This window comes from Neovison vison, chromosome 2 (genome assembly GCF_020171115.1).
Source record: "Neovison vison isolate M4711 chromosome 2, ASM_NN_V1, whole genome shotgun sequence".
NCBI classification, from domain to species: Eukaryota; Metazoa; Chordata; class Mammalia; order Carnivora; family Mustelidae; genus Neogale; species Neogale vison.
In genome coordinates this window covers 51,903,905-51,930,962 of record NC_058092.1, presented here as the reverse complement: position 1 = coordinate 51,930,962, position 27,058 = coordinate 51,903,905, and positions in this window count along the sequence as shown.

The window sequence follows — 27,058 nt, the reverse complement described above, 5'->3', positions numbered from 1 at the left end:
AAGAGGTTTTTTTTGTTTCTTTTTTTTTTTTAAAACAGGCAATCCTTGTAATCCAGTATGGAGCCAGTGGATCAAGGCACACACTATAGCCTCCTTGAGTTATTTTCAAAGAAGAAAAGCACCTGGGGATGTAATCTCCTAGGTTAAGGTCAGTGTGCTCCCAGGTAGGCAATGAGGGTGTATTGTTGGCTCCTACCCAGTTCATTCCTCATTTGCTTTGTGACAGGCAAATGAAAACTCTCAGATGTGGAGAATAGAACGCTCTCCTCTTGACCCTTCAAGATATCCTCTAACTCAGGGTTTCCAAAATTTCTCTGATCAAATTATCGGCACAGTTAAATGAGAAAGTTTTTGCAAAAGATTTAACACATAGCCCATAGTGCATCTCAATAAACGAAAATTTCTCCTCCTCTTTTAGTTGTCTGATCTATCAGAAAGTTGCCCTCCCGACCTTGATATTAACAACTCAAGAGTGAGGACTAGACTGCATATTTCCTCAACAGGCCCTGAAGTATTACAGTAAGTATTTGAAAATGATGCATGAATTGATTGAAACTGTCAGAGCTAGGATGAGGCCTGAAGATTCTTTTCTATTCATGCTTCACTTGAAGGTGGAACTTACCTAGAGCTCTAATAGTTCTGAAGGTAGCAAGGAGTGATTCTTCCTTCAGCCTTGGGGAACCCAGGCCATACCTTGCATAATCCCTTGAGCCCCACCCCTGAAATCAAGAATGATAATAACGAGGAAGAGGAGGAGAGGAAGAAGCAGTCATACTTCAGTAGTGCTTAATACTCACTAGGCAGTGAGTATTTTAAACACAGGAACTCATTTAATCCTCCCAATATCCTATTAGGTCAGGTTCCATTATTGTCATCCACTTCACAGATGAAGACACAGGCACAAAGAAGTTAAAAATAACTTGCCTACGGGTACCTGGGTGGTGCAGTTGACCAAGTGTCCGACTGACTATTGGTTTACGCTCAGGTCGTGATCTCAGGGTCTCGCGATCAAGCCCCAGGGTCCTGAGATAGCTCTCATCAGGGAGTCTGCTGGGGATTCTCTCCCTCTGCCACTCCCCCTGGCGCTCTCTCTCACTCTTTAAAGAGACATAAATAAATCTTAAAAAAAAAAAAAACCACAAAAACAATTTACCAGAGGACACAGCTAATAAGTAGCAAGGCTATCTCAACCCAAGTAATCTGGCTCTGTGTCTGCTATACTGACTTTACTAGGAACAGGGGAAGTCAATCTAGAACTATCACAACACCTTGGATGTTATCTAATCTAAACTAATTTTACAAATAAAAAGACGGAGGGCAAAGAGGGGAAGTGACTGACAGAAAGGAACTCCGCTGTTTTCTTTAACTCGGGATCGGGAACGCCCTCCCATGTGATCTTCTGAGGGAGGCTGGTCTTACTTACCTAGGCAGGCCTCCACTTGTTGACGCCACGCGATATTCTGCATATTGTATACAGCAAAAAATGTAAATATAAAGCTGGGCTTTAGGAAAGAACAGAATGTCCTAATACCAGATACAAAGATGTAGCTGCAGACGTGCATGGGAAATTCAACTCCTAAGCAATGTCAGGATGCCTGTAGGCAGATACAAGGCCCATTTGGAATCTATGGGGGCAGGGGCCAGAGCTGGTGTTGCTATTACTGTGTAAAAGATAATACAAGTACAAGACTGATAAGGTACAAAAATATTCAATGACTACTAAAGTTCTCTTCTCTATTGCCAGGGGCAATAGAATTTTAAATATTCTTTGAGATATAGTGTATGCCAGTATACAATCTATGTACATTTCCTCTGTTGTTATTTACACAAATGGAAGCATACTATGCAGATCATTCTGTTTGTATTTTTACAATATAACACATCCTGGAGATTGCTCATATCAGTACTTATAGAGCTGCCTTATTCATTTTATGGTCATATAATATTTATGGTATCAAAATTTATGGTATCAAACTTTATTTAAGCAGTCTCTTATTAGTGGAAGACAAGTTGTTTGCATGTGTGTTATTTCTCTTTTTGTGACTATATCTATAAGATAAATTTCTAATGCAGAATTGCTGGGTCAAAGAAGAAATTTAAAATTTTTGTCAATCAAGTTTATGTTAATTCACATTCCTTCCAACCACCCTTGAGAGTGATTTTTTCCCTACATTCTCAACAAATCAGTGTTTTATCCAAATTTTTCTTTTGTCTATCTCATGTATAGCTTTCATTTGTATTTCTTTTATTATGATGAGGTTGAACACGTTTCATATGTTTAAGAGCCATTCATTTCCCCCTTTTTCAGCCTACATATGTCATTTGCCCATTTTTATTATTGAATGTTTTCTTTATAGTATTATGGAAACATGTTACATATTTAGGAAATTGGTCCTTAGTTGTAATATGTAAGACAAGAATGTTTCCCCCGTTTATTTGTTTTTTTGGCTTGAAGGGATTTTCTTCTACAAAGAATTTTTTTTAAGTTTTTACAAGTTTAAATTGACTAAAATTTTCTTTTATGGCTTCTGAATTTTATGCTATACTTAGAGTGCTCTTCCCAATGCAAAATTATATAAAAACAAATTCTCTCGTGTTTCTTCTACAACTTTTATGAATCATTAAAAACAATCTTTGATCCATCTGGAATTTATTTTAGTGCAAGATGTACAATGGATCAAACTCATTTTTTGAAACCAATTGTCCCAACACCATTTGTTAAATTATCTGGAACCCATGTATATTACTCCACTAATGATGTACTCAAAAACTGGAAAAATGGTGACCACTATTGGTTGTTCCTAATTAGGTAAATCTTGAAAGAAAGAAAGAGGGAGGTGGGGCGGGGAATGAGAAGGAAAGGGAGAGAGAGAAAGAGAAAGAGATATGGATGACTGTTTGGCCAGGAACCCAAATTTAGACTGGAGAGTTAGAATAAAGATACAGTAAACTTACAATGAATTGATCCTTACTGACTCAGGATGATTCTTTTTCTTTCCTTGAAAATCAGTCTATATTACAGAAATGATTCTGCTTTCCTAAGAAGATAAAGGAAGAAAAAACATCTTATAGGTCTCAGTGGCATAATATGTTTATGTATTAATTGAATTTTTCTTTTTTTTTTCCTTTTTTATATATTAACTGTATTTTTTGTTTTTAGCAATTTATTTCCTGTGGCACCATTCTGTCGTTCAACTAGACTATTTTCAGTATAATATACATAGCATAAAATTTACCATTTTAACCACTTTTAAGTGTATAGTTCTGTGGCATTAAGTTTATACACAGTCTTGTGCAGCCATCACTACCACCCGTCTCCAGAACTTTTTTTATCTTCCCTGACTGAAACTCTGTACTCATTAAACATTAACATCCCATTCCCTCTTCCCCCAGTCCCTGGCAACCACCATCTTACTTTCTGTTTCTATGAATTTGACTACTCTAGGTACCTCATATAATTGGAATCCTAATATTTGCCCTTTTATGTTCGGCTTACTTGACTAAGCATAATGCCTCCAAAGTCCTATCTATGCTGTGGCATGAGTCAGAATTTCCTTCCTTTTTAAGCTGAATAAATTCATCCTATGTACACATATATTTTGTTTATCCATTCATCAGTCAGTGGACATTGGGGTTGCTTTCACCTTTTGGTTATTATGTAAAATGGTGCTATGTCCATGGGTGTACAAAAATATCTATTTGAATCCCTGCTTTCACTTCTTTGGGGTATATACCCAAAAGTAGAATTCCTGGACCATATGATAATTCTTTGATTAAGATTTTAAGAAATCACCACCATTTTCCACAGCAGCTGCACCATTTTACATTCCCACCAGGAAAGCGCAAGAATGACAATTTTTCCACATCCTCACTAGCACTTATTTTCTGGCTTTTTTTCTTGTTGTTTTTTTTTTTTTTGACAATAGCCATCCTAATGGGTATGAAGTGACATCTCATTGTGGTTTTGATTTGGCTCTCTCTTATGACTAAGTGATGTTGAGTGACTTTTCATGTGCTTTCTGGCCATTTATATATCTTCTTTGGAGGGAAAATGGTTTTTTAATTTCAAAAATTTAGTTTTGGAGTAGCAGAATCCTTAGGAGGGCAGGACATGATAAAGACAATTTGAATACAGCTAAATAAGGTGATTTGGATGGACCAGAGGAGGAGAAAGAATCAAGGGAGAAACCACTCAACAGGGATGTATGCCTCGTGGAAGGCCCTCCCCCCGCCACCCTTGTCACCTATGCAGAAACTCTGGAGGAAGGGAGGAGAGAAACCTCAGATATGTTTGGGGGGATTCAAGAGCAGAAATAACCTGTGCCCGGATAACTTCTCCAGATGATCTGGAGAGGCAAGGCCTCAGATGACATGGAAGAGCAAGGTAGATGTGGCCTAAGGAGAGTTTATGGATGGATGGAAGATAACCACATATAATGGCCCACAGCAGAGCAGTGGGGGAGCAGAAAAACCCCCTCTGAGTGCTTCTGAGATGCAGTGGACCTAGCAAGGAGGACCCTGTAGTGACCTAGGGGGACAGATCACCTGACAAGCAATGAGTCATTCCAGGGAATGTTAGTACAGTTAGGTGACTTCTGAGGGTATGACAGTTCCTTCCCACCCTAGCCCCTGGTCCTACAGAAACCCCTGGAACAAGAATGTGACCTCAAGAAAATGTGGGGGAGACCCTCACTGTCCAAGTTTGAGAGTTTGGCCCCTGCCTAATGGACTCTTGTAATAGAAATATACTTGAACAGTAAAATTATGAAAGACATTTCTTGGGTGCCTGGGTGACTCAGTTGGTTAAGTGTCTGCCTTGGGCTCAGGTCATGATCCTGGAATCCTGGGATCGAGTCCAGCATCAGGCTCCCTGCTTGGCAGGGAGTCTGCTTCTCCCTCTGACCCTCCCTCTTCTCATGCTCTCTCTCTCAAGTAAATAAATAAATCTTAAAAAAAAAAAGGACATTTCTTGCACACTTGAGTTTGGAAGCAAGTTTCATAACTCCGAGAGGTTGTTAAAAGATAAACTGAGGCATGTTGAAATTTTTTAGGAATTTATCTGAACACAATCTGATTTGAATTGGACAGCACCAAATTGGAAGTGATTTGAATGCTCTATGTAGAGCAGCTGGGGAGAGATTTTTATAGAGAAAAGGCAAAAGCAAAGTAAAGAAACTATTCATTGGTTGTACCTTAAAGCTTAGTTTGCTGTTTGGGATTGGTTATACTTATGTTTCAATTTTATAACCTTGAGGTATTTACAACCTTAGATTTTGCTTTACTTATGTCTGTTTGTTGTTTAATTAGTTTAATAAGGTCAAATGTTGAAGTAATTGTCACAAACTAGAGAAGTATCTCAGACCCCATGTCCAAAAGAAGAATAAGAGGATAGACCCCAGTGAAGTGGACCCTGGAGCAGCAAAAATAGGTTAATAATGAGGATAATATTCCTCTGTTTTGAAGCACATTAAATTTCAAGGTACTTTTGATCTGTTACCTTATTTAGTTGTCAACTTCGCGAGGTGAGAGAAAGAGGCAGATTTTGTTATCATCCTTATTTTGTAAACTAGGACACAGATTTCAACAATGAAAAAGCTATGACCTGGACAAAACTATCCAATAAACTGGAGAGATTTTCTCAAACTCTGCACTATGAATATTTGGGGCTAGATAATTCTTTGTCATGGGGACCTGTCTTCTGCATTGTAGGATGTTTGACAGTCTCCCTGGCCTCTACCCCCTAGATGCCAGAAGCAGTCCCCAGTGGTGACAAACAAAATATGTCTCCAGGTAATGTCAGCTGTCCAGTGAGGGGCAGAATCCACACCCCATATATCCCCACCCCCACCCACCTTCCCCAGTTGAGAACCAAGTGCTAAGACTTGACCCAGTGTCCTAACTCCTAGCTCAGAGAGCATAGAAGAAATCCAATTCTCCTCCTCTATACCCAAGTTCAGCCTTCAATTCTACCAACATGCCTAAAACCACTTAAAAATCTCACAACATTTTGTCATTGAAAGGGACCTAAGCATTCATCTCTATGCTTTTAATTTACATGTGAAAATACTGAGTTTCAGGAAGTTTCAGTTATTTGTCAAAGAACACACAGCTGGTATGTGGGGAAGCTAGTATTTGAACTTAGGTCTCCCGTGTCAAAATCAGGGTTGGACCTGTTACCTGATCAATGCCTAGAGCTGACATTGTTTTAGAAACTCTTTCAGGTAATCTTGGAAAGAAAAGCAGGATATTTGCTGGCTAGCTTTCCCTTTATAAGAGGATATTTTTAGCAAAATGGGGGGAAATTACCATTCAGCTCAATTGAAAATATGTCTGGCATTAATTCATTGTTAATTGACCAGGATGAGTAAAAAGATGGCTACTTCCAAGGCCTCTCTAATGGAACTATTAGTGAATTTTCAGGTCAACTAACTCCTGTCACTGCCTGACAAAGGAAATGGCAATCATTTGCCAGTGTTAGGAAGGCTCTCACTGCTCTTGAAAACTGGAATCAGTCATCCTGGGCTGTCAGGTTCCGTGTCTCTACACCGTATGTAATTCTCTACCTGGCACTCCTCCACCCAGAGACCTTTAGCCTCACATAAATGACATCAGGTTTGCCTGAAATGTGCATAATTTTTGCCACTTCTAAGGAGCTTTCATGGAAATCTGGTTTGATCTTTCACACAATGCTATAGTTTAGTAAAAATTACTCTGTATTACTCATATTTACCCATGGGGAAACCGAAGCTCAGGTGGTTACTTGACTTACTTACGGTTTTCACAGATGGCAACAGCAAGGCAAGAGTTCAGACCCAGGGGTGGAGCAACAATTCTCATGTCATTACTTTTGGTGGCTTTATTCTACACTATCGTCTGCACCTTTGCCCCTCACTTTGCTTCCTTTTCTTTTCCTTTCTTTCTTTCTTTCTTTCTTTCTCTCTTTCTCTCTTTCTCTCTTTCTTCCTTCCTTCCTCCCTTCCTTCCTTCCTTCCTTCCTTCCTTTCCCAGTGAGACTTTTTTCCTATACATTTTTTCCTTGTTCCAAAGTCTAAAGGGATAGAGAGCTGTGAGTAGGGAAAACATTTCAGTTGCTATAAGTAATCATAGTTTTCTCATTCAACAAGTATTTATTGAAGATTCACTTATAGGAACTGTGGAGGTACTGGAGATGCATGATTCATAAGCTAGGACCCCAAATCCTTAGGCAGGGGCTATCATAATTTGGTTCTAACTTACCTTTCCCTCCTCATCCTGAACCACTTCTCACATAATCTATATACATTAACCATACTAACTTAACCTCTATTCTCCAAATGTGCCACAAATTTTTTCCCTCTCTCTTTTCCTCTGTCTTTGCATATGCTATTTTCTCTGTGTGGAGTGCTCTTCTGCTGCCAGGATCTGCTGAACTCCCATTTTTATATAAAGGCGTTCTCAGGTGTCACCTTCTCTATAAAACTTTCCCTGCTTTTATAGCAAAGCTGTCAATCACACCTCTTTTTGTTATGATGATTTGTTCATATCTGTGTTGTAAAGTGTTCCTACTGTATTATGATTATTTATATTCGTATCTGTCTCACATGCATGATCCTTGAAGGCAGGGATCATGGCTTATGCAAGGGAGTATTCCCCTAGTACATGATGGGTGACTGATATACCTTAGTTGACTTGACTCAACCCAGAATTGGAAACAATGGCAAAAAGGCACAGAGATGGTGTAGCCCAATGTTATTTATCTATGTGTATTTTATTTTTTAAAGATTTTACTTATTTATTTGACAGGGAGATAGAGAGAGAGCGCTCAAGCAGGCACAGTAGCAGGCAGAGGGAGAGGGAGAAGCAGGCTCTCCCCTGGGCAGGGAGTGGGATGCAAAACTCAATCCAGGACCCTGAGATCATGACCTGAGATGAAGGCAGCCGCTTAACCAACTGAGTCACGGAGGTGCCCCAGCCCAATGTTATTTAAAACAAATAACTTAGGACTTATTAGTTCCACCTTTAGACACAAAGATTCATTTGTTACTGGTCCTTTGTATTTTATTAGCAGACATATCTCCTTTCACTTAATATACCCTTTAGAACAACTGCTTCTGTGATTGTCTTGAGTGGATTTCAGGGAAGAAGGAAACAGTGGATGGTAACACAGATCACATTCATCCCATCACAATGGACCTTCAGCCATGTTTCCATCGTTAAAACAAAGCAGGGAATTAAAGCAATTCTCCAGGTACCTCAAAAACCTTGGATTTGATGGCTAGTAGCAAATATTTTTGCAATATTTTTGTAATAATGGCAACATCATGTAGCAGTTTTCAGAGCACTTTTACAAATGTTATTCCTCTCACCAATCATGAAAGGTCAGTATTATCCTCACTTTATAGATGGAAAAACTGATGCCCAGAAATGTGTTCAAAGTTAGCAGGTAGAATAGAGTTTCAAGATGTAGGTCTTCTAACTCTGAATCTCTTTTTTTTTTTTTTTTTAAGACTTTATTTATTTATTTGGACAGACAGAGATCACAAGTAGTCAGAGAGGCAGCCAGAGAGAGAGGGAGGAGGAAGCAGGCTCCCTGCTGAGCAGAGAGCCCAATGCAGGGCTGGATCCCAGGACCCTGAGATCATGACCTGAGCAGAAGGCAGAGGCTTTAACCCACTGAGCCACCCAGGCACCCCTCTAACTCTGAATCTTATGTTTTTCCCAATATAGTGTGCTGTTCTTTGAGGCTACAACATGCATTTTATTTATTTTTGTGTCTTCCACAACCCCAGAATAGTTCACATGGCCAGGACTCAATATGTTTGTTGAATGACTGAATTTTGGTATACAAGGTTAAAAATCCTTCTTTCTCATTTATGTTTAATTTATTCATCTGCTTCTTATCCCTCCCATTCATATCATATTTATGCATCCCTACAATTGACTGCCACTGTGCTCAGCATGAAAAATTCAAAGATTTTTGTGTCCACAGCACCTAGCACGTACCTGGTGCTGAATGGGTACTTCCAACAACTTCTTTTGTGTAAATAATCTGCAGAAAGCTCAGGATCTAATATACATGATGAAGTAATTTGAGCTGTGTTCTTGTTTCTTTCATCTGGTCTTCACATCAGTCTATTGTCTGTATTTTTACTTATGAGAAAACTGAGCATCATTGGGCCTTAATCCCTCTGCCGAGGTGGAATTAAACCCAGTGGATTTAAAATACTTACCAGGTGATGTGTATTAAGGAGGACATGTGTTGTGATGAGCACTGGGTGTTATATGCAAAAATGAATTGCTGAACACTACATCAAAAACTAATGATGTACTATATTTGGCTAGTGGAACACAACAATAAAAATATATAAATAATAAAATAAAATCCCCTAAATAAAATTAAATAAATAAATAAAATGTTTAAGAACTTTGAAAAAGCAAATAAATAAATACTAAGTTGATGTACCTTCTAGATGCAGCTGTGTTTTAATGGGGAGAGTCCAGATATGGAGTTAGAAGACCTAATCTGAGTCCCAGCCCAGCCACATACTAGCTATATGGCCTTGGGAAGCCACTTTGCTTTTAGGACTCAGTGTTTTCCATATAACATGAGAAAATAATACTTAGCCTGCCAACCATGTGGGGGTATTGTGATATATTTGAATAGTATGAGAAAAGTGTCAGAAGGACTAATCCAAGGCACTCACTTAGGTCTCCTTCTGAAGGGTTGCAGCATACCTGGTCTGGCCCCCTCAAGTGTCAGGACAGTGCTTGCTGACATTATCTGGAACCATCCAATTTAGATCCTTTTTTTAACAACTCATTCTTTAAACTTACGACCTTAGGGACGCCTGGGTGGCTCAGTCCTTAAGCATCTGTTTGCCTTTGGCTCAAGTCATGATCCCAGGGTCCTAAGATTGAGGGTCCTGGGATGGAGCCCCGAGTTGGGCTCCCTGATCAGCAGGAAGCCTGTTCTCCCTCTCCTACTCTCCGTGTTCCCTCTCTTGCTGTGTCTCTCGCTCTTCAGAATAAATAAATAAATAAATAAATAAATAAATAAATAAATAAAATCTTTTAAAAAATAATAAAAAATTAAAAAATAAGCTTACGACCCTATAAAGAAAATAATAAAAATCAATGGATAATTATTGACTCCTTAGGTCACACATGATTATTACATTTATTTTGCTTCAGGAAATGTGTGTACTTGTGTGTAGTGTGTGGGCACACTACAGCTCAATCCTGCATTCATTAGCTGTATGACTTTGGACAAGTTATCAAGTCACACTAAATCTCAATTTCCTAATTGGTAAGATACAGATAATATGTTGTTATGAGAATGAAATAAGACCAAATGCTTCTAGCATGAGCCCAGCTTATTGCTCAATAAATGGAAAATTTTGCTATCATCAGTATTATCCAGACATAATATGCATTCCGGTTCTGGTGTTGACTCAAATCCCTCCTTAGTAGAAAACAATTCTGTTCAGAGCCTCTCTTTTAAATCATTGTGGTTACATGTTCCCTTCTAATTCTCTTTTCTGTCCCATTTGATCAGACAGGTCAGGTTTGAAGTTCAGATTTGAAAAGTTTTCTCCTGATCCTGGATCTTTAAAATTATTTTACAGAATTTTCATGTTGTCTAAAATTTTTCCAACTTTGGGGTTTAAATCTTCATGAGTTGTGATCTAATTCTTGCAGTTTGCAATTTACTATTTTCTAATTTTTGTCAGTAAGGGAAAAAACTTCTAGAGTAAACACTACTCTAAAAGATTATGACCCATTACCCCAAAGTTGTCACTTCAAAGTTTTTTTGTGTGTGTGACCCTATGAGACAACTCCCCGTGGTGAAAGCATCCTGGGATTTTGTTCTTTTATGGCCACTATTTATGGCCATAAAAGACTATACGCATGTTATAGTAAATATAACATGTGTATATGTTATATATATAAAGAGCTATATACATGTTAGCTATAGCAGTATTTAATGATTTACTAAGTTATGAGCAAAAACTGGAAAAGTTAATTTTTTACAAATCATTGTTAGGCCCTTGATCCTCATCAAAGTTTAAATAGTCTTATCCACCAATAAAACAGAAAAAAAGAACCTCCAAGATATTAATTTTGTCTTATCAATTACTACCAGAATAATCTTCTTTTCATCATATCTTCTCACTACTTGCAAATATTCAAATGTACACCACTGCCTTGGGATTATCCAAATTTGTTTTTCTGGAAGGACTTTCCCAGAATTCCTTCCAAATACTATTTTCTGCTACCCAACTCCTCTCCTCCTCCTCCCACCCCATGTGAATCTTTTGCTCCAACGAGCTCCTGCACTCACTGTTCATAAATTATTCCATGCATATTCCTGCTTCCTTGCCCTTGATTAAGCCACTCTGTTTTTCATGTCTTTGTCATCCCCCAACTGTCTTTCCCACTGTGGGCCTTCTTCAAAGCCAAGCTCAGTGTATTTCCTTCCCATAGAGAGTCCTTTCCCCTCAACTCTGAAATCACCCATCATTAGTACCACTCATTTGACAATTGATTATATAATCATAGTAGTTCATCAGTGGTTTCACAGAGGTTTTTTAACTTGAAAATAATGACAGCTGCCCCTTAGGGAACACCTACTTTGGTCTAGGCACTCTGCTGAGTGCTTTATGAATATCATGTTTAATCCTCACAGTCATCCTCTGTAGCAGGTCCCCTTTGCAGATGAAGAATTAGGGGCATAGAATGTTTTTGTAAGTTACCGAAACTCACAGAGCTAATAAATGACAGTTGAGGTTCACAATCATGTCGGGATTTGAGGCCCAACCTCTTAACCACCACACCTTCTCTCAATCATACAACACAGCACAAAGATGTCAAGTGATGTGACCACCGCTGTAAGAGAAAGCGTGTCCTTTTACCCAGCTCAGTCCAAGTCCAGGCAGCTTTCTGGTATGTTAAGTCTATACTATCACCTATTACTGTATTTAACTTCTTATTGTTTAAGGTAACTTGCAGGGTTGTCCGCTAGCTTCAGATTTCTGAAGACAAGGATTAAGTACCTGAAGGGTTAGGCATCAGACAATGGCAAGCAGTTACTGCACCAGCAGTAGGCCTGATGCTGTGTATAGTGGCTTGGGGATAGGAGAACATGGGCTGATTGGGGTGCAATTCCCATCTCCTTAGCAGACCTGGGAAAAAACTTCATGGACTACTCTTTGAAGAGTGATTACCTTGGTATTAAAGAGACCTGCTTTAAAAACAAACAAACAAACAAACAAACACCTGCTTTTGGGGGCACCTGGATGACTCAATTGGTTGAGACTCCAACTCTTGGTTTTGGCTCAGGTCATGATCTCAAGGTCCTGAGATCGAACCCCTCATCGGTCTCTGCACTAAGTGTGGAGGCTGCATGTCCCTCTCAGTCCCCCAGCTTGCTCTTGCACTCTCTCTCTCTCAAATAAATGAATAAATAAAATATATATATTTTAAATGACCTGCTTTTGTTTGACTGTTAGTTTAATGCAAAAGCAGTCTTTGTCATGACTTCTTTTTGTTCAGCTAATACCAAAATTACTGACTGTCTAGCCTTTAGGACTAGCCAGTGAGGAAGGCCAGGGAGAGCCAGTGTCTGGTTAAAAGTAAGAAAACTAGAGTTCCAGAGAAAACGTCAATGCACTGCCATTCTTTTCAACACAAGACCAGATGCTCAGCAGCAGGTATATGTAGAATGAAAGCAATGGCAATATAACAGTAATAAACATTTTACGTGCCTGCAGCTACTGTAACAGGAAAATCTAATGTAAATGGCTTGCAATGCCCATGTGGGGTGTGCTGTGGCTATGCCTCTCACATGTGTCTTGCATATGGCGCCCATAAGTACAGTATAAAAGATGGAAATACAATAAAATCTCTTCTCTTCCTCTTTTCTGAGGGGTTTGTGTGGAGAAATGTTGCAAATAGTAGCTACATGTAAATTGAGGGAAATTTGTAAATGACTTTGCACTTAGTTTGTTGTTGTGTAGTAGACTTAATAATAATTAAGCATAGTGCCTGCATTGAGTAAGGTAGTCATTGTGCAGTTTCTATTTTAGTAATAATATCTTACAATTCAATTGTGCTTTATAAACATGCATTACAGCACCAGTGGAGTCACTTCCAGGTTCACTTACATCTGTCCATCTGCTAAACTTCTGCTCAGTGTCTGATTCTGGGGTATAGTATATAGAAGTTCATTGTTGCTTCACACCTACCCTGTATTCTGGAGCAAGCTTTATCTGTAATAAAGCTAACATTTTGATCTCCATTTGCCGAACTCCTTTGCTTATCTCAACTGGTTTAGAAATCATATAGCAAGAAGAAGGGATCTATTGACTGGGCCTCCCTCAAATCCCAGGAGTGAAGAGTGATAACAATGTATCTTAAGCACCTGGTGTAGCTCCTGGCACAATCAAGGAGAGCTGCTCTTAGCTAAGAGTGATTTGGGGGATAACATACTTGCTCCCGCTTGATCCTCCCTATAGGCAGTGCTAAGAAGACCCAGTGCAGATGGACTTGACATCAAGTTCAGGAAAACCTCAGAATCTCCAGCCCCTGTAGAAATTTTTGGCAGGGAGTCAGCTTTGCCACCTGAGATGTGGACTGTCCTTGGGAATCACTGATGCCATGGGAAGGTGGAGATTGTTGTGATGTTGGCTTTGGGTAGAAAGCTCAAAACATAGAAGGGTTTGAGCCAATTACAGGTTCCCTAAGTCTGCGTATTTGGACTCTTACTGTGCATCAGAATTATAATGGAGTTTTAAAAAGAGCAATACCAAGGCTTCATTCCTAGATATCCTCATTTTATTGGGGTGGGACCCAGACATCAGCATTTTTTTTGAAGTGAAGCCAACATGAGGTCAGATTGAGAAACACGGCCCTAAAAAAAACCAGAGAGACTCAGCGGAGTATTTCCTAGTCTCTAGAATGGGATCACCCTGTTCAGACTCCAGCCCTGCCACTTTATTGGCTCTGTGACCTTAGGAAAGGTAATTAACCTCTCTGTGCCTCAATTGTCCCATCTGTAAAGTTAAAAGAAAATAGCACCTGCTTCCTAGGGTAGTTAAAAGGATGAAATGAGTTAGAATGAGCACTTAGTATCCGACACATGATAAGGCTCATTAAATATTAGCTATTTTCATGATATTTAGATTTATAATCTGGAAACTGTCCCCTGAGGAAAGAAGTTTGCACATACATCAACTTAAAGAAATTCTATGTGTCTAAATTTTTTCAAATAAGATTTGGAAAGAGTTGCCGTGGTCAGACTTTCTTACACAGTCTATGATGGTGCAAAAGCAGTGCACATTCAATAGAACCACACTTAGGATTTTGAATTTTGATCTTTTTCCTGGACCAGCAGTATGTGGTAAGATACTGTCTGGTGTTGCCGGGCAGCGGCACCAAGTGGCAGCCCCCACTCGGGCCTGTGATCCCAAGGGTAAACAGCCGGTACACTTAAAGCATTCGGTATCATATGGCCATTCTGTTTTTCATTCTCTATACAGTGTTTAATAAATAACGTGAGATATTTATTACTTTATTAATAATAGGCTTTGCATTAGAGGATTTCATCAAAGTGTACGCCGCCGTAAGTGTTCTGAGCATGTTTAAGGTAGGCGAGGCTAAGCTATGACATTAGGTCGTTAAATGTACTAAATGATTTTCACCTTATGATGGGTTTATCAGGTTGTAACTAACCCCCTTATAAGTTAAGGAATATCTGTAATTTACTTACAAACAAGGAACTTCCGAAAACTAATTTTATGAAAGGTTTTTGTTTTCCTACTATGAAAGATTCACAATGAAGAACTGTATTTGTTTCTTTACTCACTCATCTGTTTACTCACTCACTGAATCACTCATTCACCCCCTTGATCTTTGGGTGAGACTTTGGACTATGAAGCTCAGACTGCCTGGGTTTGAACCCTGGCTCTGCCACTTAGAACTGTGTGACTTTGAGCAAGCTATTTAACCTCCCTGTGCTTGTTTCCTCTTCTGTGAAATGAGAGCTTAAGAGTAGTTCTCTCACATGTTAAAGGAGTTGGTTTATATACAGTGCTGTTATGGACTGAATGTGTCTGCCCAACATTCCTATGTTGAAGCACTAATCTCCCAATATGATGGTATTTGGAAGTGGGACCCTTGGGAGATAATTAGGTTTAGATGAGGTCATGAGAGTACAGGTCCCATGAGAGGATTAGGGATTAGTGTTCTTAGAAGAAGGAGAGACCAGAGCTTCTTGCATCTCCACATTGTGGGGACACAGTGGGCAGGCTGCAGTCTGCAAGCCAGGAAGAGGGCCTTGACTGGGGAGTGGAATTATCTAGAACCTTGATCTCAGACTTTTTAGCCTCCAGAATATCAAGAAACGATTGTTGTTTAACTGTTAACAGTTGTTAAACTGTTGTTTAACCCACCCAGTGTATGGTATTTTGTTATGGCTGCCCAAATTGACGAAGACAAAGTGCTTAGAACAGTATCTGGCTGACATATAGCAAATATTTATTAAATTTTAGTTATTGTAATTATTTCTCTGCTCCTGAAAATACATTACCCCAATAGCCCTACTACTCCTGACTACTTCCCTACTACGACGATGACGACGATGACTACTACTCACACACACTCACACACACACACACGTGAACTCTATAATGGCAGGGACCTCGTTCAACACTGTATCTCCAGAGCCTAAAACAATGTACAGAGCATGTAAGGCATTCAGTAGTAGGAGGAGTTTTTAAATTCATTTATTGATTCATTCATACTGCAAATGTTTGTTGAGTGCTTACTATTTGCTAGGTGCTATGGTAGGCTTTCTTATGTGTGGTATGTTGAAAAGAGGCCAAGATTCTAAATTGTCTTATGTTTTATGGCTTGTGGCAATAGGCATCCCTCTCTGGGCTCTATTTCCTTACCTAACAGAACAAGGGACTGGCCGTATGAGCTCTTCTGTCTCTTCCACAGACACCATTTCCTAAACATAGAAGCTAACACTCCACAGCCACAGGAAAGAGTTCTTCAGTGAACTCTTTCTTGGCCCTCAAGGTTGGTGGCAAGGAGTTTGTTTAGCTGGTGATACTTGGTGGGCCACACCACAGAGGAATGTTCTCCTAGGCCCTGACCAGTGAAGCCTTACTCTAACGTGCCTGGGATTTATTTAACCTTTCAGGACTTTGAGTTTCTCTGGAGTTTGAGAAACTTGTTTTCCTTCAACATGGGCTGTGTTAGAGTGGTTCCAAGCCTGGGAGGCAATGTGTTTATTTAATTATTTACCCAGAATGCTATGTTTGGGAATGCCTTGGGATTAGATATTACCAATTGACAGAATACTTAATGGGACCTGTCAAAATTGCTCCTCCATGAGGCTTCTTAGATAGGTTAAAACACACACACACACACACACACACACACACACACACATCTTCCAGATGCTTCTTAGCTTCCCCAAGTTTCTTGCAAAGTTAATTTTGATTTGGGTGGCATTGACCCTCACATATTTTATGATAAAGTCAACCATAAGTCCAGAGGACTAAAAAAATGAAATTTGGGAAAGAAGTCCTCTCCCTTCTTCACCTAGATTCTGCCTTTTTCTTAAGATAAATAGGCCTGTGTCCCTTAGCCCCAAGATGTGATGTGATCCCAGGAACTGGGTCTCTGCTACAGTCAGGGAACAAACTCACTCTGGACCTCCGAGCAACCAGGTGTGGTTACAGTTCACACCTACTAGTTCTCGAGGTCTCTGCTAGTCCTAGAGCTTTCACTAACTGACTGTGTGACCTTTCCTCTCTGAGCCAAAGTTTTTCCTTCTACAGTTGAGGAGGTCGATCCAGTAGACTAAGTTCCCGTCCAATTGTAGCATTTTATGTGTCTGAGGTTCAGCCTCCCACTCTGACTCTCTTGAGAATCCCATGATACTAGATCCTGCCTGCTTATATCTCCTTGGATTGGATCCTTTTTCTGCCTTTGACCTGAAGCAGGTGTGGGCAGACATTTTTGGTAAAGGTCCAGATAGTAAATATTTTAGGCTTGTGGTCTTATGCTCTCTGTTGCGACGACTCAACTCTGCAATTATAGCTGAAAGCAGCCATAAACAGCTCATAAAGGATCGAGTGTCACTGTGTTCTGATACATTTTCATTTGAGGCTCCTGGCTGTCTCAGTAGGTAGAACATCTGACCCTTGATCTCCAGACTATAAGTTGAAGCCCCATGATGGTTGTAGAGAGTACTTAAAAATAAAATCTTAGGGGCGCCTGGGTGGCTCAGTGGGTTAAAGCCTCTGCCTTCGGCTCAGGTCATGATCCCAGGGTCCTGGGATCGAGCCCCGCATCGGGCTCTCTGCTCAGCGGGGAGCCTGCTTCCTCCTCTCTCTCTCTCTCTCTGTGCCTACTTGTGATCTCTGTCTGTCAAATAAATAAACAAAATCTTAAAAAAAATAAAAATAAAAATAAAAATAAATAAAATAAAATCTTAGGGGTGCCTGGGTGGCTCAGTTAGTTGAGTATCCCACTCTTGGCTTCAGCTTGGGTCATAATCTCAGGGCTGTGAAATCAAGCCCCACATGGGGCTCTATGCTCAGTGGGGAGTCTGCTTGAAGAGTCTCTCCCTCTGCCCCTCCCCCTCTTTACACGCCCCCCATATACATCTTTTTTAAAAAAGTAAAATCTTAAAAAATAAAATTAAATTAAAATAATGCAACTTCATCTACAAAAATAGGTGACTGGCCCACAGGCAGTAGTTTGTGACCTATCACTTAAAGTGTTTTCAGAACACTCTTTCCTTTGCCGCATATTTCCTCCTCAGCCCCCATACCTACAGGTACATCTTGACCAGTTCTGCTGAATACACCCTAGCTTGATCAAGTAATTTCAAGATGGTGATTATTTGTTTCCTTTCCAATATGTGGCAGCCAAAATGTGTTGATTTGTTTTGTTTATTAGTCATTTAGCCGCTCATTGTTTCTTCCATCCATTCCATTCAACACACATTTACAAACCATCTACCACAGGGTAGACAGCCCCCTGAGTTTCTGGGAATTCAAGAGGAAATGCTCTCCACCATCTGAGAGGAGCCCAGCTCAGTTTTGCCAGGGAGCCTGGGCACCCTTGGGGAGAGCTGTCTTAGGTTCCTCAGTTTGCCGTCTTGCTACCTTTTCTCCTTTTCACATTTGCCCAGGGTCCTGAGGAACATCTGCATTCTGGTTGTCTTGCCTTTATTCAGTTTGTAAGTATGGCTACCTCCTCTACCTTCCTCCATCTCTCATAACTTGAAGTATTTTCTCCTTACTTAAATGAGACTTGATCATAATTTTTAATCTGTTTGAAGAGGACATTACACAAAAGAGCAGGAGGGACTTCTCTTAGACTCTGAACAGGAGTAAATTGCCTTTGGGATAGCATTGCCAACAAGAAGAACACTTCATTTTTAGAATTTCTATATGCTCTAGAGTCCCAGATGAACCATGGGAGAAAATGCCAAAAGAGCCAGGGTAGCTGAATTACTCCTTCAGCAAGATTTCTCTGGCAGGAGAAGAAAAAAAAAAAAAAAGGAAAATCAATATTCCTTTGTCTAGCCTAGGAAAAGTGCTAAAGCTATTTAGGTCATTAAAGAGCAATGGTTTCAAATAAAAACCAATACCTCTCATCATTAGTAGTAAAGTTGCTGTTGAGTTTTATATCTCTCATCAAGAGGTACACATAAATTTTCAGATATGGCAAACATGGAAAGTAGAGTGACCCCCCAGATCTTGGACGCAGAGAATTGACAAGAGAATGTTCTGATTTGAAATTATAATAAAAATTTTTAATAACATATTCTGGGTTTTGAGGAAGAAAATGATTATTTGAGAAATAATGGATGATGGTGATGGTGATAGCCACGATGATTTCACTCAGAAAATGAATTATGTAAGTGGGTGCATTGCCAATCCCAGACAACTGGAATTCCACTTATTACATAATACATAATTGAGTAAATGAGTGTGTCCATCTCTTCCTCATTTTCCTTCCATCTTTGCTTTATCAAATGTTTATTGAGCCACTCATGATGTTTTAAGCACTGGATTAGGTTCTGGAAATAAAAGGAGAGATAAAATACCATCACCCTTCTGCTTAAAATCCTTCAGAGGCTGACCCTTGCTATTAGAACAGTTTAGAATACAATCTGTCCCCCACCCATCTCTCCAGCTGCTTCTCTCCCCACCTCTCACACTTTTAGTGCTATAGTCATCTGGGCTTTCAGTTCTCCCTCAGGCTCCACAGCCCTCCTCCCTCAGAGCCTGTCTGTGTTGTATTTCCTATGCTGAGCTTCTTTTCTTTCAACCCTACCCCACAACCTAAGAATACACCTTGCCCTGCTTAGCTTCCAGCCAACCTTCATGCTATAGATTAAATTTCTTCTCCAGGGAAGTCATCCCTGAGTCCACTGACTAGGTTTGATCTTGTTGTGTTGTTTCAGGGCATTTATCACGATTCAATCAGCTATCTGTGTAGCTACTGTAATTACTTGTTTAATGCTTCCCTCTGTTTTGAATTGTAAACTTTATGAGGGCAGGAGTGGCTTACCACCTTCCCATGGATTTAAAACACCTTACCTAGGATGTGGTAGAGAAATCCCTGAACTCTAGCCTGGGGAACTGGGACTCAAAATAGAGCTCAGGAAACCCCAAGGATCAGCTTGCTCCAGTTTCACAATTTTCCCTCTTATTAGTCTTCTAAATACAGAAGATAATTATTACATACATACACACACACAGAGAGAGAGAGAGAGAGAGTTTTCTTTTTTAAATAAACTTTATTTTTTATTTTATTATTTTTTAAATTTTATTTACTTATTTGACAGAGAGAGAGAGCACAGGCAGGCTGAACAGCAGGCAGAGGGAGAGGGAGAAGCAGGCTCCCCACCGAGCAAGGAGACCAACACGGGGCTTGATCCTAGGATCCTGGGATCATGACCCAAGCCAAAGGCAGTTACCTAACCAACTGAGCCACCCAGGTGCCCCTAAAATAGACTTCATTTTTAAAATAAATTTTAGGTTCACAGCAAAATTGAGCGGAAAGCACAAAGTTCCCATATATCCACTATTTCCACACATGCACAGCCTTTCCCACCACAGTCAATGAACCTACAATGACACATCATTATCACCCAAGTCCATAGTTTACATGAGGCTTCACTCATTGTGTTATGCATTCTATCAGTTTTAACACATGTATAATAGTATGTATCTACCATTGTAGTAGCTATCATACAGAATAGTTTCTAAAAATTCTCATTGTTCCACCTGTTTATTTCTCCCTCCCTATGAGTCCCTGTACTGTCTCCATAGTTTCACCTTTTCTAGAATATCATATACTTGGAATCATACAGTATATAGTCTTTTCACATTGGCTTCCTTTATTTACTAATATGTCTTTATGTTTATCCATGTCTTTCCATGGTTTGGTAACTCATTTCTTCTTTGTTATAATATTCCATTGTCTGGATGTACCACAATTCATCATTTATCTATTGAAAGACATCTTGGTTGCTTCCAAGTTTTTGTAATTATGAATAAGGCTGTTGTAAACATCTGTGTATAGGTTTCTGTGTGGATATAAGTTTTCAGTCCCTTTGAGTAAATACCAAGGAGCATGATTTCTGGGTCATATGGTAAGAGTATGCTAAATTTTAAAGAAACTACCAAAGTGTCTTCCAAAGTGACTGTATCATTTTAGATTTCCACCAACAATGAATGAGAGCTCCTGTCACTCCTTGCCAGCATTTGGTGTTGCCAGGATTCTGGGTTTGGGCCATTCTACGAGGGTGTGGTGGTGTCTCATTGTTGTTCTAATTCTCACTTCTCTGATGATCTATGATGTGGAGCATCTTTTCATATGCTTATTTGCCTTCTGTATATCTTCTTTGGTGAGTGTTCTGTTAAGGCCTTTGGCTCATTTTTTTAAAAATTTAAATGTTTTTATTTATTTATTTAAGAGAGAGATAGAGAGAGAGAGAGAGAGAGTGAGCACAGAGGGAGAGTGAGAAGGAGAAGTAGATTCCCCGCTGAGTGGAGGGCCTGATGTGGGGCTTTATCCCAGGATCCTGAGATCATGACCTGAGCTGAAGGCAGATGCTTAACCAACTGAGCCACGCAGGTGCCCCAGCTCATTTTTAAATCAGGTTTTTTTATTTTCTTATTGTTGACTCTTAAGGGCTCTTTGTATATTTTGGATAGCAGTCCTTTATCATAGTGTCTTTTGCAAATTTTCTCTGTCTGTAACATGTCACTTCTGAATTAAAAATTTTTGAATTTTTCCTGATCATAGTATCATACTGTCTAGATTCTTACAACCCTCTCTGGTTTTTCTATTCCAGAGCTAGGAAAAGGTTTCAGAGCCTTTTCCCCCCAACATGTTTTGTGGCAGAGTTAGCTTTTTTTTTAAAGATTTTATTTGTTTGTTTGACAGAGAGAGATCACAAGTAGGCAGAGAGGCAGGCAGAGAGAGAGGAAGGGAAGCAGGCTCCCTGCTGAGCAGAGAGCCCGATGCGGGACTCGATCCCAGGACCCTGAGATCATGACCTGAGCCGAAGGCAGCGGCTTAACCCACTGAGCCCCCCAGGCACCCAGAGTTAGCTTTTTATAAGTTGTCAAGCCACAGGAAGTTCATTTGTCTTTTATACCCAGAGAACCAAATTCTAGACTGTTATTTTGTGCCAATAACATCCAAAGATAAGTTTCCAAAAATTCCCGAGACCGTATATTGTAAGCAGCTTGCCTGTAACATACAGCATTTAAACTGAATTATAGCTTCACCTTAGACTAAGCAATGAAATAAAACTATACAACAACAAAAATAAAGCCTATTAAAAGGACACAAGAGATCTCAGATATGCTATCCCTCTAAAAATAATAATTTAATTATTAGAAAAAGAACTATTGAATTATTAGGATGGCATCCTTACTCAAGATCTTGGCCACCCAGCTTGGGGCCAGTCTGTACTGGTTGTGTACAGAGGCAGGCCTGTGTTGCGATCAGGTTACACATTTTGGAAATACTGACCTTCAAGTGCAAACATTTTTCCTGTGGTCTTTCTGTCCCCTGTCAGACTTAGTGAGTCGCATTTCTGGGCTGCAGAGACAGGTATGTTTTTTGACTTACTATAGATTGGCAGCCTTCCCCGTTGCTCTTTTTCTTTCCCCCACCCCTCTTTTTCCTTCCAAAGACTAGATTTTTCACCCAATTGTCTATGTATCTTTCTCACATGAACTGCTTTAAAGTAGATTATGGTAAAGTGAATGTTTTCTCTGATGATAAACTTTCTAAGTTTCTGCTTCCTTCTCTGTTAAATAGAAAACAGTAATAATTTCTCCTTCAGAGTTTTTGTGAGGTTACGTATGATAATGCAGACATTTAATGCGGTTTCTGGCAAGTAGCAAGGGTTCCATAAATGTTGATGGTAATAATAGTGATGATAATGAGTATAGGATCATGCATGCTGTTTATTTTGACTATGGGCATTGATACCTGACTTTGGAAGAGCTTTATTTCAATGTTCCCAGTGCACTTGGAGCTGTAGTAGGCATATAGCTGCCAAGATGCAAATGACTTATGCAAGCTGGGACTGAGGCCCCATGGCTCTTGTCTTGAGCTTGTTTTCCTAGGTGAGTCAAGTTTACAAAGGAGCATCTCACCTAAACTGTCATAACACAGATGAAAAGAGGGTACATTGGGGTCAGTGGAATCCAATATTGAGTTAGAACTGTCCTAGACCATCTGAGCTTATGGCTTTAGCATGTATTTCTATCTAAGGAGGCTTTCTTTTCCTCCCATAGTACTCTTTCTTGTTAACTTTTTTCTAATTACCATGGCAATAATAATTATTGTAGAGACCTTGGAAACTATAGAAAGAAAAAAGAGAGAGAAAATTAACATCATCCAAATTCTTACTACCCAGATATAAATATTGTTGGGACTTTGATCACTTCTTGTATGTGTATGTGTGTGTGTGTGTGTGTGTACGTGTGTGTGTGTGTGTGTGTAAAGAGAGAGACAAAGACAGAGATACTGGAGATTGAGATTTGTTTCCTTTTCAGTTATTTGAGTCCACTAACAGAGCCTGGACTCTATCATGTGTTAGAAAGAGATTGCTTGATCTCAGAGAAAGATGGGGATGGCTCCTGTGATCCAGTTTTGGCTGATTCAGTGGAAAGGAAATTACAAGGAGGTTTTGAGGAAGGAAAAAAAATAGGAGCATACTTTTTTTGCTACCAAATGAATTTTTTAAGGCTCCTGAGGTATTTCTTAGTAGGTAGCAGTTTCAAGACTCAGTATATCAGGATGTCTGGAAAAGGTTCATTATTTCTAAAAGGTCTGTGTTCACTTCATGTATATTTCATCATAATCATTTCTTTGTTATTTATTTATTCACTCCATAAACATGCAAGGCATAATCTTTGTCCTCAAAAAAGTTTAAATCCAGGTGGGGGAGGCAGAATTCAAGGCAGAGTGAAGGCATATCCAGCTTAAAGGTTCAGTGCAAGTTTTGGGAGCATGGCTGGAGAAGATAGAGATCAGAGGTATGGGGCGGGGTGCTGGTGAAGACAGTTGGGGCATTTGGCCTGAAAATCTTCAAAATTAATTAGCAATTGAAAGCAAAGTGCACACTTCTCAGATTCTCACCATCATCAGGTGGCACATCACATTTTTAAAAACTTACTTTGTGCCAACTGCACAAAGGTCAGGTATCGTCCATCTCCTTTAACCTCCTGATCTGTGAGGTAGGTACCTGGGGGACATCTGAGGCCCAGCAAGTGTACTGACCTGTCCAGGGTCACATGGCAAGGACGTGAGTGTGCTGGGTCAGACACCCATCAACTAGTATCCAAAGTCTGTGCTCCGAAGGATCACAGTTCATAATGGCAGCTGGGTGTGGCCTTGAAGGGCGGTTGGGGCTGCATCATGATCTTCTTGAATTCCTCACTGAGGAGCTGAGATCTGACTGTACAGGTACTGTGTCATTTTGTTGAAGAAGAGAGTTTAAAATCTCTGGACTTCTATCTCAAATGCCCCAGCTGAGTGGCTTTCTTTTTTCTTTTTTTGATTTTCCTCCTAAATTTTACACCTCATTTTTTTTTTTTTGCCAGTTACCAAATGCGTGGAAGAAAAGTAGAAAGATTTGTAGTGGCACGGGGTAGGATAAAGGAGAGGGAGGGAGGAAGAAAACACTGACGCTAGAAGCAAAACTTAGAAAGATTAGAAAAATAAAATAACCATGGCAAGAGACAGCACAACACCCCAAGGAACTCCTAGAAGATGCACAGACCCCGACTCCTATAGTGTTCATTCGCTTAGGCCCACATCCCCCAAACCTAGAGAGAGTCCAGGGGAACAATTGAACCATCCATTTAGCATAACTTATTTTAACTCCTGGCTTGAAGCCAGGCTTGTAGCTCTGTACTCACAGTGTGTACTCACAGAGCAGTGAAACTGCTCTGCATCCGGGATAACAAAGCAACTGTTAATGGGAGTAATTAAGAGCCTTGGGGGTGATTTATACCTTTTGTTACTGTTCGAGTCGAAGTTACCAAAGACAACAATTATTAGTATCACAGGTGATCCTTAACCCAGGCAGGGAAGGCTGTGAAACCTAGCGCCAGCTCTTGCTTTCCCCAGGCCTAGAGTTCACAGAAAAAGAACTCTTCGAGAAGCACAGTTAAGAGAATTGGGAGACAAAGCCCCTCGCGTTGGCTCCGCTTGGGAAATATGAAAATCTTTAGCGTCTGTCGTGAAGTTAAAATATTGACAAAACTCTGAGGGAGGAGAGGAGGACAACACTTCAGGGCTGATTTTCCTGAGAAACACTTAACTTTATTGGCTAAATTTTAAAATAAAATCTTGAAAACCTGTTTCTATTAGTTTTGAAAAGGTGATTGTGGGAAGCATTGTGTACGTTGCTTGCAAAGGCGGGTTGGTGCTGTAGGTGAACAGCAACCCCAAGTCCTGAGCTTCATCTTTAAAAAGTCAGATGATACCTGGAGGGAAAGATTAGAGCACTTGGGGAAATCTGTTGCTCTGTATGGAAGAATTCAGAGCTGCGCAAGTTATAAGCCCTCCCTTGTTGCCAGCTCTAGGCCTCCCCCTTACACACATGCATTGCTCTGACTTTCCTAACAACTGCATGACTGGCTACTGCTCTAGGGTCTAGCTGGTTGGGACAACAGCTTCCAAGCCAACTGTCCACCAAAATGGGGGTCTGGTTCAACGAAGACTGGCACATTGTCCCCAGACTCACTCTATTTTCTTAAAGATATGATTTACATACCATGACATACACCATTTAAAGTGTACAATTCAATGGCTTTTCGTCTATTTACAAGGTTGTGCGACCATCATCACTATCTAAATCCAGAACAGTTTCATCAACACAAAAAAGAACACTTGTTCTATAGATTTCACTATTTTGGACATTTCATATAAATGGAATCGTGTACTATATGGCGCTTTGTGTCTGACTTGTTTCACTTACCATGATGTTTCAAGGTTAATCCATGTTGTAGCATGTATCAGTCAGGAATTTATTTCTTGATATTGCTGAGTAATATTCCATTACATGGTTATACCACATTTTGTTTATCCATTCATCAGTTGATGGACATTTGGGTTGTTTCTACCTTTGATTATTCTGAATGCTTATTATAAGCATCCATGTACAAACTGTTGTGTGAACATTTATTTTCAATTTTCTTTTTTTTTTTTAAAGATTTTATTTATTTGATAGGCAGAGATCACAAGTAAGCAGAGAGGCTGGTGGAGAGAGGGGGAAGAAGGCTTCCTGCTGAGCAGAGAGCCTGATATGGGGCTCGATCCCAGGACCCTGGGATCATGACCTGAGCTGAAGGCAGAGGCTTAACCCACTGAGCCACCCAGGCACCCCATCAATTTTCTTTTCTTTTCTTTTCTTTTTTTTTAAAAGATTTTATTTATTTATTTGACAGACAGAGATCACAAGTAGGCAGAGAGGCAGGCAGAGAGAGAGAGGAAGAAGCAGGCTCCCTGCTGAGCAGAGAGCCCGATGTGGGGCTCAATCCCAGGACCCTGGGATCATGACCTGAGCTGAAGGCAGAGACTTTAACCCATTGAGCCACACAGGCGCCCCAATTTTCTTTTTTTTTAAGTAAACTTTATACCCAGCCCGAGGCTCAAATTCATCACCCCAAGATCAAGAGTTGCGTGCTCTATCAACCGAACCAGCCAGGTGCCCCCATTTTCAATTCTTTTGAGTATAAACCTAGGAGTGGCATTGCTAGGCCATATGGTAGCACCGTGTTTAACTTTTTGAGGAGCAACCAAACTGTTTTCTGCAATGAGTGCACCATTTTACAGTTCTGCCAGCAAAGTATAAGAGTTCCAATTTCCACGTATCTTCACCAATACTTGTTATTGTCTGTCTTTTTTAATAAAACCATTATTATGGGTGTGAAGTGATATCTAACTGTGGTTTTAATTTGCAATTCCCTAATAAGTAATGATGTTAAGCATCTTTTCATGTACTTATTGGCCATTTGCATATCTTTAGAGAAATATCTATTCAAATCCTTTCCCCTTCTTAAAATTGGATAGTTTGTCTTTTGATAGTTAAGTTGTAAGCATTGGTTATATATTCTGAATGCTAGACCCTTATCAGATATATGACTTGCAAATTTTTTTCCCATTCTGTGAGTTGTTTTTTTGTTTACTTGATAGTGTCCTTTGACATATAAAAGTTTTTAATTTTGATGAAGTCCAATTTATTTTTCCTTTGGTTGCTTGTGCTTTATACTATTGCCTAACTCAAGGTTACAAAGACTTACACTTATGTTTGCTTCTGAGAGTTTTATGATTTTTGCTCTTCCATTTTTGTTCTTTAATCCATTTTGAGTTAATTTTTTTATATCATGTGAGATAAGGATCCAAATTCATTCTTTTTCATGTGGACGTCTGTTTTTCCCAGCATCATTTGTTCGAAAGGCTGTCTTCACTGACTTGTCTTGACACCCTTGTTGAGTCAACTAATCATAGATGTATA